The following is a 12019-nucleotide window of genomic DNA, read 5'->3' as shown; positions in this document are numbered from 1 at the left end:
TTAAGATCACGTACCCATTAAGCACACTTCCATTTTTGAGATTAGATTATAAAAATAAAAAATGATTTATTATCCTACTTGATGTCTTAACCAATTGATGTGTTTGTTACTATATACCTCCTTCAATTTCAAGTCAATCAGATCATTGCACACTGAGATATGGCTCTCCATATGTTCACACTGTCTGGCGGCCATTTTGAAAGCTGTCTAAAAACTTTCACCAAAAGAGTAGCTCTTTAAATGTGTATTTTATTTGATGTTTAAGCCTTTAGTTTGGTTAAGTTTCACTACTTATTGTAAAATTAAGAGATTAATGTTCAGACTTTTGCATATTATAACCTGGGACTTGGATGTGGGAAATAATTACATTATATCCAAAAGATATTTTTATCAACATAGCACAGATGCTACAGAACACAGTTATGTGACTAGCTGTATACAGTGTCATCTTATATATAAGATTGTGTGTTACGCTAATATATTACTTCACAGGCATTACTGGCTTGTACTTTTACATCGATAATATTATATATTGACAGTTTATTGCTGGTCTGTTGTTTTACAGTGCTGTAATTTTTAAAGATTTCATTTTATTTTAAGGTGAGCTTAAAGGGTACACGACTATGAAAATCACACAGCTTCAGTGTGACATCAATAAGAAAAAGTATAATTTTTTCTAGATATTGTTAGTAATAGTTGTTCATATTAAAATATGTATGAACTTAATAAATGACAGACTATTTATTTAGCAAAATCCTGTCATTTTAATAAATATTACATGAAATGTATAAAAAATTGTTGCTGCTCCAATTAAGATCAGTGTGCTCTCTTTAAGCTCTTCCACATTGAACGTCTATGTAAATACTTCATAAAAAGACTTTAAATATCAACTGATGGTTGTAACTTTAAGTTAAGTTAATCGATTTTCTATGGATTCTGTCGACTAAAATCTGCAGACTGGCTCTGATCTTTGGTAACTAGCATCACCTTCTCCAGACTGTAAATCTGTGGAAAATCGGGGAAAAATCATGTAGTGTATTCCAGTCTTAAGAGTCCATAGATACGTTGAAATCAATTTAAAAAGAGGTTTCATAATGAGGCTAGTTTCTGTGTTCATTCCCATGAAGAAAATTTTTATTGTTATTGGTTTGTTTTATCTGATTTTTGAATGTGTTACTTAGCTGAAAGTGGACTAGTCTAGATGTTGCAATATGCTTAGATGACACTTCATTATGAATATATAACTGATCGACTTGAATGCCTTGTTGCTTGATTTTAGTGTTCTGTTTTTTTTTTTGTGATTGACTTTGTTCCTTCAAAAAATATATATTTTTATAATTATTATTTAAAAATTTTACTTAAAATTTTTTAATTAAACATGATGTGAGCTTAATGAGAACAGCCAGACTTTTTGAATTTAATGGTGTACATCTTAATTGAAATGCTTTTGTCATTTAAAATAAAATGTAATATTTTTGTGTGAGAGATTAATATTTTATTTTAACATAACTTTTTGTACTGGAACCAATATCTTGTGCACTAAAAATGTCTCAATGTAGATTTTGGTGAGCTTAATATGTACGTTTACCCTATACATCGTTCTCCGGTTTTAATTTTTTGATGAATTGCTATTAATGCATATGTAGTGATTACCAGAAATTACCAGCACAAATGTTGTCTTCTGAAGCAATACTATACTTTTGTTTTGTGAATATTAGATTAAGATTTAAACCTAAAGATTGGTCAAATCGTGAATACACAACACAGATAAAAACAGAAGGATCAGTTTGTCTATCATTCTGTCACAGTCTTTTGGTATTTTGTTTTGCTTCAGAAAAATACCAGTGAAGTCTTTTAAGTTCTGATTATAGTTATATACTTAAATAATATAGATGGAAAAGATTATTTTATATTTCTACTTGCACCTATCCTAAAGTTTATTTGTTTTTTTAAACAGATCTCAGGTAATTGTGAATGCTAAATTTGTAGTGGTTAAAAGTTGTCTTATTATGATTCATAAAAATAAGCTGTCCATAAATGTTGCTAAATTGTGACTTAAATTTCACTAATTTTGTGTTTTGTCTTCAGGAACAATAATGGCATCAGCCATTCAAGCTATGATCCTGGCAGCTCTACTACTATCTGAAAAGAAGACTCGGCAGATATTTTTAAGACACACACAAGGTAGAACACATGTCAGGACAACTTTACATTTACTTGCATTTTAACATTTTAGCTGAGCTCATCAGAAATGACTGAATAGTTGGAACATTTGAGTTGTCTTAAATGGATAGTCCACTAAAAAAATTAAATTCTGTCTTGGTTTACTCACCCTCATGTTGTTCCAAATTTATTTTGAATGGATTTCATTCATCTTCAGACAAATGTTTTTATCTTTGATATTCTTTCATCATTATTGTCTTTGGAAGTCTTGACAGTCTTTATTTTCAAGCTTGAAAAAGTCTTTAGTTTAGGCTTTGACACATAATAAAAAACCCTCAGCTCAAGCTTCTCAGTTAATTTGTCAATCACGATTCCTCGATTTCTAAAAAATAAAATTGTGGCAAAACATTATTCAAATTAATCAATAAAATCTGAACAATCGCCCAGCACTACTATTAAGCATTGCTTACATAATAAATAATAGTTTAGCAAACTAATGTTACATTGCAAATATGAAAACATTTGTATTTGTGCTCAATAAGAGATTGTAATTTATAATAAATGCCATTATAATTTGTGTTTTAATTTGTAATTGTGTAAATAACTTAAAGTATAAGTAGCTATAAAACTACAATACAAAGTTATTTATTTATCTCGTTTCTGAATACAGGTAAAATTTAAAGGATTAAGTAACAACTTGTGTAACTATTTTTTCCCTCTCAATGCCATTTTGACAATGCTTTTCTTTTTTTATCCATGCAGCATTTTTTTTTTTTTTTTTTATAAAAACATTACAAATTATTCTTTAACAATTTAACTGATGTGTTAATTGCGAAAATTCTTACTGTCAGATAATGGGTCAATGTTAGCATCCCTACCCAGAAACCTACTATAATTAATCTATTAATCTTACCTGTTTTATCTCTGAGTTTCCTTCCCTGCCTGAGATCATGTGACAGTTTATCAGCTAATAACGTACTCGGTTACTAACGTAACCTCGGTTACCTTAGATACGGGAACGAGTACTGCGTCGCTAGACGCTATGGGGAAAACTCCTTTTTCTCCGAGGACTGAAGACTTTTTCAGTCACGCAGTGTGACTGCACGGCTATTGGTTCGTGCAGTAAATAAAAATGGTGGCAAAACCCGCCAGAAAGGGCGGGGCCACCTGGCTATATAAGTGGGCGCTTCGCCATAGGAAATCAGGCCAATTCGACTGAAGCGACGACCTGAGTCATGCAGTCTGAGTGGCATGGCACGGTACACAGTACTCGTTACCGTGTCTAAGGGAACCGAGGTTACGTTAGTAACAGAGTACGTTCCCTGTCAATACTTCTCTCGTACTGTGTGGCTAGACGCTATGGGGAACAAATACAATCCCGCCATGCCATGAAGAGAAACGACCAACATAAACTGGCCTTGAGCAATAAGGCTCAGAGGGACCAATTATGAGCAGGAAGAATCCTGCAGGAGGCATGAGGACCGAGCTCCTAGAGGTCCGTCCAGCCTAGATATCGTTTCAACGGTCATAAGTACAGCCTCAGATCCAGGAATGGGGCCAAGAGCGTTCTTGAAGAAAAAGTATGCTAGCGCAATAGCGTCAACTAACCATTGAGATATCCTGTGCTTTGTGAGCGGAGACCCCTTGATGTGGCTGCCAAAGCAGACAAAGAGTTGTTCCGATTGCCTAAAGGGCGTGGAACGCTCGATGTAAGTTCTCAATGCCCTGACCGGGCAGATGTAGTGTAGAGCGCTTTCGGGACATAGCCATGTTTTGGTTTAGGATGACCATAGAGTCGTTAGGCCCAAAGTCAAGACAGGCAGGGTTCACAGAGAGAGCCTGCAAGTCACCTACTCGCTTCACCGATGCTAGCATTTTAAGCTTGCAGATTGTAGTGGCTCAAAGGGAGTGCCCTTAAGGGCTCTCAAGACCGTGGACAAGTCCCATGCAGGGACTGTGAGGGGTCGGGGTGGATGGAGCCTCCTAGAACCCTTCAGGAAATGGACAACCAGGTTGTTCTGGCCCACCGACTGTCCGGCTAAAGGAGCGTGAGAAGCTGCTATAGCTGCCACATAGACTCTGAGCGTGGAAGGGGCGCTGCCCTTATCCAACAGCTCTTGTAAATAGGACAATATCACTGATATGTCACATGTTGTCGTGTCCTCGCCGTGGGCTTGACGCCAGGCGGAGAAAACCGACCACTTAAGTGTGTATAGGCGTCTCGTGGACGGGGCTCTAGCCTGCTCAATGGTATTCAGGACATTCTCGGGGAGATCTATTGAGTCCCATCGAGTGCCCATAAATGCAGGTCACACAGCTCGGGCTGGGGGTGCCAGATCGTTCTGTTCGCCTGAGAGAGGAGGTCTCGTCACAGGGGAATGGGCCACGGAGCCGCTATTAGCAGCTGAGATAACTCTGAGATCCAATGATGGTTCTTCCAGAGTGGGGCCACTAGAAGCACTTTGTGCTTGTGTTCCCTGATTCGCCTGATTACTTGAGGAATCAGAGCAATCGGGGGAAAAGCATATAGAAGGAAGTTGGGCCATTCGTGGGCCAATGTGTCCTCGCTCTTCGAAAAGTAAATTTGGCAGTGAGAGTTGTCTTTGGAGGCGAAGAGGTCGACCTCTGCCCTGCCAAAGATTCGCCAAATTTCTTGAACCGTCTGTGGGTAGAGCATCCACTCCTCGGAGGCGACGTTGTTCCGAGAGAGCATATCCGCTCCTTGGTTCAGCACGCCGGGCACATAAGCTGCTCTCAGTGTACTGCTCTCAGTGTACTCCCATACTAAGAGGCGTTTCGCCATCTCGAAAAGGCGTTTTGAGGTGAGCCCGCCCTGGCGATTTATGTATGACACCACTGTCATGTTGTCCGAACGGACTAGCACATGGTGTCCCTTCAGGACTGGCAGGAAGACCTGAAGAGCTCGACATACTGCCGTCATTTCGAGGCAGTTGATGTGCAGCTGTCCTTCTGCATTCGTCCAGGAGCCGAAGGTCGGTTCACCATCGCACAGAGCCCCCCAACCTTTGTTGGAGGCGTCCGTCATAACAACCTTCCTTCTGTAAACCAAACCCATTGTCATGCCTTGTTTGAACCACCATAGCAATCTCAAGAATCGTCTGTGACGGGTGGCTATCTGGATTTGAAAGTAAGTGTCTTTCAGATCCAGCGAAAAGAACCAGTCCTCTGGGTGAATTTGTGAGAGGATCTGCTTCAGTGCAGTCATTCTGAACGGCCATCTCATGAGGGCATGGTTCAGACGTCTGAGATCGAGGATGGGCCAGAGGCCGCCATCCTTTTTGGGGACGAGGAAATATCGGCTGTAGAAGCCTGACTCGCTCTGAGCTGGCGGAACTCTCTATAGCTCTATAGCTCCTTTTGCCAGCAAATTCTTCACCTCGGCTCGCAGGACGTGAGCGTTGCTGCTTAGCACTGAGGTGGAGACCACACCGCTGAACCGCGGGGGTCTTTGTGTGAATCGAAGTGAATAACCTCATTCTATAATCCCCAGAACCCAATGAGACACTCCGGGGATGGCCTGCCATGCCTCGGCCAGTGTGGCAAGGGTGTTGGATTAATTCAGGTGGTGAGTTGCCGTGCGAGGACTCGACACACCTGTTAAAAGGAAGATAAAAATGACTCCTTTGAAAATGTTTGTGTTTTACTTTTCCTCACTATAGTCGTGATCGGCTGTGTGGGTGCTATTTGAACGGGCCCAGTTCACAACAGTATGTACACAAACACATTGCCATCAACACCCCGAGCTAAACGGGGTGTTCGGAGGCGTGACAGAGGCCGTTTCAGGGCGCTAGACTCAATGCTTCCATCAGGAGAGCAGTCAAACCCCCGTGGGCGTGGTCTAGAGTCTGAAGCTGACAGATAATCATGATGACAGCCTTTTCTATCGATTTGCCTAAAAAGATCAAACCACTCATTAGAAGAGGGGTACTGATGATCTTTGTATGTGAACACCCTGGCAGATCAAAAACTGATCGTTCGTAGCGGACGAGGGGAGGCAGGGCAAGACACAGACTGTCACGCTGTCAGATCAAAGCTGTATGGAGAGTGAAACACGGGCTTTGGCCAGCGTAAATTCCCTCAAGCTTGAACGCTCAAACCCGCGATTTGATTTCTTCTCCGAGGTAACTGGGAGAGGAGAAACATGAGAGCAGGGGAGGCAGGGCCAACTTCGTTGAAGTAGGATAACCGCGAGCGCAGCAAGGACAGCTTAATAGTGAAAGTAGTGCTAGCAGATCAAAGAGCTGCAAGAGGCGCTATCCCTTAGTGTAAACACACCGGCAGATCAAAGCGCTGTGTGCAGAGTGAAACACGCGGGGCTATGCCGGCGCGCAAAAATCACTCGAGCCTGACCGCTCAGCCCCACAATCTCTCAGTCTCCAGAGAGTGAAGCAGGGAAGGCAGGGCCAACCAGCGCAGTATTGTAAGATCTGTATAGGAGGATTGTGCCACTTAACACACTCTAGCAGATTAAAGTGAACACACAAGATAAACCGGTGTGCAATCACTCAAGCCTGATCGCTCCACGAGTTAAGTGTTCCTTCCTCCGAGGTGCCTGGGAGAAGAAGAACATGAAAGCGGGGAAGGCGGTGGGTGCCTTATAACGAGCGAATCAGGGGCGGCTTTCAACGAAAACGTCTGTTTGTGAGGGAGCAGCTTCAGCGACTCACACACACATACAAAGCGGTCAAAGATAGCTTTCTACTCCGGTCCGCCCAAGAGAATATAGCCGCTCATGTAACGAGGGGCAGTGATTCTCACGTGTAAAAACACCGGCGGATCAGAGCGCTGCGGTAAGAGTGAGCACACGGGCTCTTGAGCGTGGGGTCATTCAAAACCCCTTACTTACTTAGTAACCATACTTAGTCCCGTGGCTCTATTGTTTCATTTTCCAAGCTTACTGAGAGAGGAGAAACGGAAGAGCGGAGCTGCCTTCATAGAAGGCCAGCGAGTGGAAAAGAGCGAGACTCATACTCGATTGAGCATTCTGTCTCAGTGAACACGCAGTCTGCATTGTACAGAATTCCCTGCGCAAGCCACACTCGCAGTGTGACATTTGCAACAACGTCGCTTGAAATTTACTCTTTCAGAGAAATTTGATTTTAGATTCACTGGATGGCCGCAGGGGATGAGGCTGGCATCTGCACAGATCACTGGAGCAGCTCGAAGAGCAGGCAGAACAGTGAGAGGGCGCAGAGGAAAAGGCAGCTTCTATCAGCAGCAAAGCGTTTCTACGGAGAGCTTCTTCAGTCCCGAGTGTCAGCGAAGGGATGTTCGTCGTCGCTGAAGAAGAATTGATCTGATTTCCTATGGCGGAGCGCCCGCTTATATAGACAGATGGCCCCGCCCTTTCTGGCGGGCTTTGCCGCCATAGGCTCGTGGAGTGGCGCTGACGAGCCATTGGTTCGTTTTTATTTACTGCACGAACCAATGGCCGTGCAGTCACACTGTGTGACTGAAAAGGTCTTCAGTCCTCGGAGAAAAAGGAGTTTTCCCCATAGCGTCTAGCGACGCAGTAAAAGTGAAGTATCGACAGGGAACATGTAACAAGGCCACTTTTGCCATTTAATAACTTTATTGATAACTTCTAAATGTTAACTATATTTGAAGGGATTTTTCCTGTTTCAAATTGGTATAAAATGGAAATTGCAGTTGACTTAACTACCATATTATGACGTATTTCCAGTAGTGTGCATGTGTATACCTATCAAGATGAATAAATTAGGTCAATCTATGCTGACCTAAAAATTGTTTTTTAGAAATTATGTGATGAAAATATATGGACCACACATGGACATGGACCACAGTTCCCACAGTGCTAGTTTTTCAGTGCCCACACCCCACACACAAATTCATATAGAAGTTCTCAATGATTATATGTTAATATGATACTTTATATTTAGCGGTGAAGTTATAGTTCATTGTCATAAATATTAAACTACATATTTTTTTTTACATGATATGCAATTTTCACCAGTCTGTTCAATATGTTAATGAGATTTTTGAAAGTGATTATCTTTAATAATTCAGATACCTGTTGAAATGCACATGTAATTATATACTTGCTCATATCCGGAAGGTTGTGTTAATAAAAATGATGTTGAAAGAGAATATTGCAACACTGCTAATCTTAAAATAAAATTTTATTAAACTAAACAATGTAATGTTCCAAATAAATGTTTTTAGGATGTATTTTTAATAAAATGTAGGTGGACTTTGTAGGAACATGATGCCAACCATAAAATAACGTTTCAGCAACGTTAGGCAAACTGGACATTTTAATGTTCTTGGAATGCTCCAAATAAACGTTCATAGAACATTATATTTTTAATGAAAATTAGGTTGCAAGAACGTTGCAGGAACGTTATGTTAACCATAAAATAACGTTAAGCAAACTGGACATTTTAACGTTCTTGGAATGTTCCAAATACGTCGTGGCCTAATGGTTAGAGAGTCGGACTTGTAATCGAAAGGTTGCGGGTTCGAGTCCCCAGCCGGCAGGGATTGTAGGTGGGGGGAGTGAATGTACAGCGCTCTCTCCACCCTCAATACCACGACTGAGGTGCCCTTGAGCAAGGCACCGAACCCCCAACTGCTCCCCGGGCGCCGCAGTATAAATGGCTGCCCACTGCTCCAGGTGTGTGTTCACGGTGTGTGTGTGTGTTCACTGCTGTGTGTGTGCACTTTGGATGGGTTAAATGCAGAGCACGAATTCTGAGTATGGGTCACCATACTTGGCCGTATATCACTTCACTTTCTTCTTCTTCACTTTCTTCTTCTTCACACATTTTGATTATCATTCTGAATCCAATTCATAGTCTTTTTTCAGCTTTTTGTTCAAAATGTTGTTTATTTCTTAATTTGTTTTATTCATGAAGCATACCCACATTCAAGAATGCATGAAACTAGAATAATTTGTTTTTGTTTACAAGCAGATACCCTGTTCTTTCTTTTGATGTTTTGTATGTTCAGATATTCATACAACAAAATATATAATTAATACCTAAATAGGGACATAGTAGTATACTTAAAGTATGATGTAAAGTTCACTTAAAGAAAACTTATGAGTATACTTGCAGTATAAATCTACTAAACTAGTAGTTTACTGAGACTATACTTCAAAGTGTACTAAAAATGCTACTACAAGTATTTAATTAGTAAACTATCAGTATACCTATAAGTTCAATTTTAGTATAGTTGCAGTACAAGCTAAAAACTTTGATGCAAACTAGTTATGTACTCAAAGTTTACTACTGTTATACTTAAAGTATACTTAAAAGTATACATCCATATACTAAAAAGTGGGCCAATTTAGTCCCAAGGAGTATTGAAATAGTACACTTACAAGTATACTACTAGTACACTGATATTTGTACACTTACTACATAAAGCATACTTAAAAATATACTTGAACTTTACTTAAGTATACTTAATAAAATAAACTTGAAGTATACTACTTTTTGGTAAGGGGAGCTACCCTCCATGGGCTCCACAAAATATTCCATCATAAGATTTTCTATCCCGGGTAGCCAAGCAAATAAACAAGTGACATCATATTTTCACAATATGTCAGTGTTTCTGTTCCCTGTGGTCTAGATGCACTCTCTGGTAGCAGAGTTGGGACATTGCTGTTGCCATGGTGAAACGTAGCTAATCTGGAAACAGTCCAGAGTCTTCAGGAAAGCTGATCTTTCTCAAACCCACATACCTGCCAGTTGCTTTTCCTTTAATCACCCAACATCAATCCCACTTAAGAAACACATCCTCTACCTGTAACATCATCAAATCAGATTTTGAAGTCACTTCTAACACATGCAGCTGCATTTTTTACTCCTCTATTGGGGTCTGTCCCCTGCTGGGCTTTGGTTCTGTTACAGAAAACAAGAGTTGGGAAAGTATTATGTATTATGCTTTTTATTGGCTACATGGCATTAAAATTAAATCAGAAAAACTGAAAGTGCCTGTGGTTTTATTTTATTACACATGCTTGCGCCTCCTAACTAATCTCTTTATTTATTTATTTATTATTTTCTTTATTTTATAGTTTTCAACAAGTATTCAACAAGGCACGTAGACATTACCTGGGTCAATATCACTGTAGGGTGCCTTTTGGTGCATAAATAACTCATTTGCCATGATACCTTAACATAAAAATTACTTTGAAAGTGTGTGTTATATTCGGCTAAGTTTTAATATTCATAACAAAAGGATTACTTGGCTCTAGATATTTTCTAGATTTTTATTTTTGTGTAAGAGGATGCGTGTTATTTTGCTTTGCCCCATGCACTGATCATTACATTTGAATGAGAGTAGAATACAGAATAGAATAATCATAAAAGTAAAAAATGTTGTTCTCTATTAATATTTTGTTATTTTTTTGTTAAACTCAATTTGAGTGTATTGGTCATTTGGTAATAAACACAATATTTTTATTTAATAAAAAATAAGAGTTTTCCCATGTCCCTTGAATGGTTGTCCACCCTGTCATGTTGGGAAATCCGCCCATTTAAGAAAAGGCCATCCCCTTTAGTGACATCAGGACAACAGTGGCAGGAATTTCAACCGCTTAGGTGAATAAATTGGTGACTTTTCAACTGACAAATTTTCTTCGTATGAGTTTCATTGCTTTTCCCAAGCTTAACATGTCCACCCTGTCGCATAAAATATGCCAGAAGTGATTAGAATACAGTATTTTCAAAATATGTCAGTTTAAATATATCAAATTCTCTTCAACAACCAGACTAAATATTTAGCTAGTCACAGTTTGTTGTAAGCTAATATGCTAGTTGAAGCTCAAAATGTCCACCCTGTCGTTGTTCCAAAATGTCCAAAATGAATGAAAATGAATGGGGAGGGGTCGGTATATCAATGTGATTGAGGATGTAATTATATTATTTATTCTTATTATATTATTTTTTTTAGAAGTTGAATAAATGTTTGATTTTCATATTTTGTCATGATTTGTGTGTTCTGCATTATGTGTCCACACCGTCATGTGCTGGTCCACCCTGTCATCTTGATATTTTACGATAATATTTTAAATAATAATTCAATCATATCTATATTATCCAGTGTTCAATAGCTAGGTGTGGGGGTAATAACATGAAAACAAAAAACAGCATCCAAATATCACAGTTTTCTGCAAATAAGAAAAAAAAAATACATATGCGAATTGTATGAGTTTCCTTAAAAACACATGGTTTACATAAAATCGTTTATGTATTTATGATTTGAAAGCAAACCAATAACCCTGTTTAGGAAAGGGACATCATACCTTTCAGAAAATATAATTTGCATCTTAATTTTGCAATGAAAACGTATTTAACACTAATATATATGTCCATGACAGGGTGGACATATCTTATGGTTTATGCTTTGAATAATGGCCCATAATTATATATATTTAAAAAAATGTGTGGGAGCTCAGCTAATATGTTTCTATAGTAGTTGAGTGTCTACTATTTATGATATGACATAAAGCGAATGGGAAATTAAAACCAAAAGTTTTGAGTATTGTGAGGGTTAAAAGGCACTCTATGATGATACTAACCCACCTTTTTTTGTATGCAATCCACATTAATAAAGTAAATTGTATTGTTGTTGCAGTTTTAAAAACCATCGTTAGATGGCGCCAGATGACCAAAATGAGAAACATACCATATACAGTATATGAAGTTTAATGTTTTTTTGGATTGCAATAACTTTAAAACTCCATTAAAAGTATGCTCATCATACATATAATTTCTAGCAAATTCGAGCTATTTTGAGGCTCTCTTGGAATCATAAGTCAAATACATCAGCTTGAAACGTTGAATAGACAGGTCTGACGCCTGCTGAC

This window comes from Barbus barbus, assembly GCF_936440315.1.
Source record: "Barbus barbus genome assembly, chromosome: 46".
In the NCBI taxonomy this organism is placed as follows: domain Eukaryota; kingdom Metazoa; phylum Chordata; class Actinopteri; order Cypriniformes; family Cyprinidae; genus Barbus; species Barbus barbus.
This window is presented reverse-complemented; position numbering follows the sequence as displayed.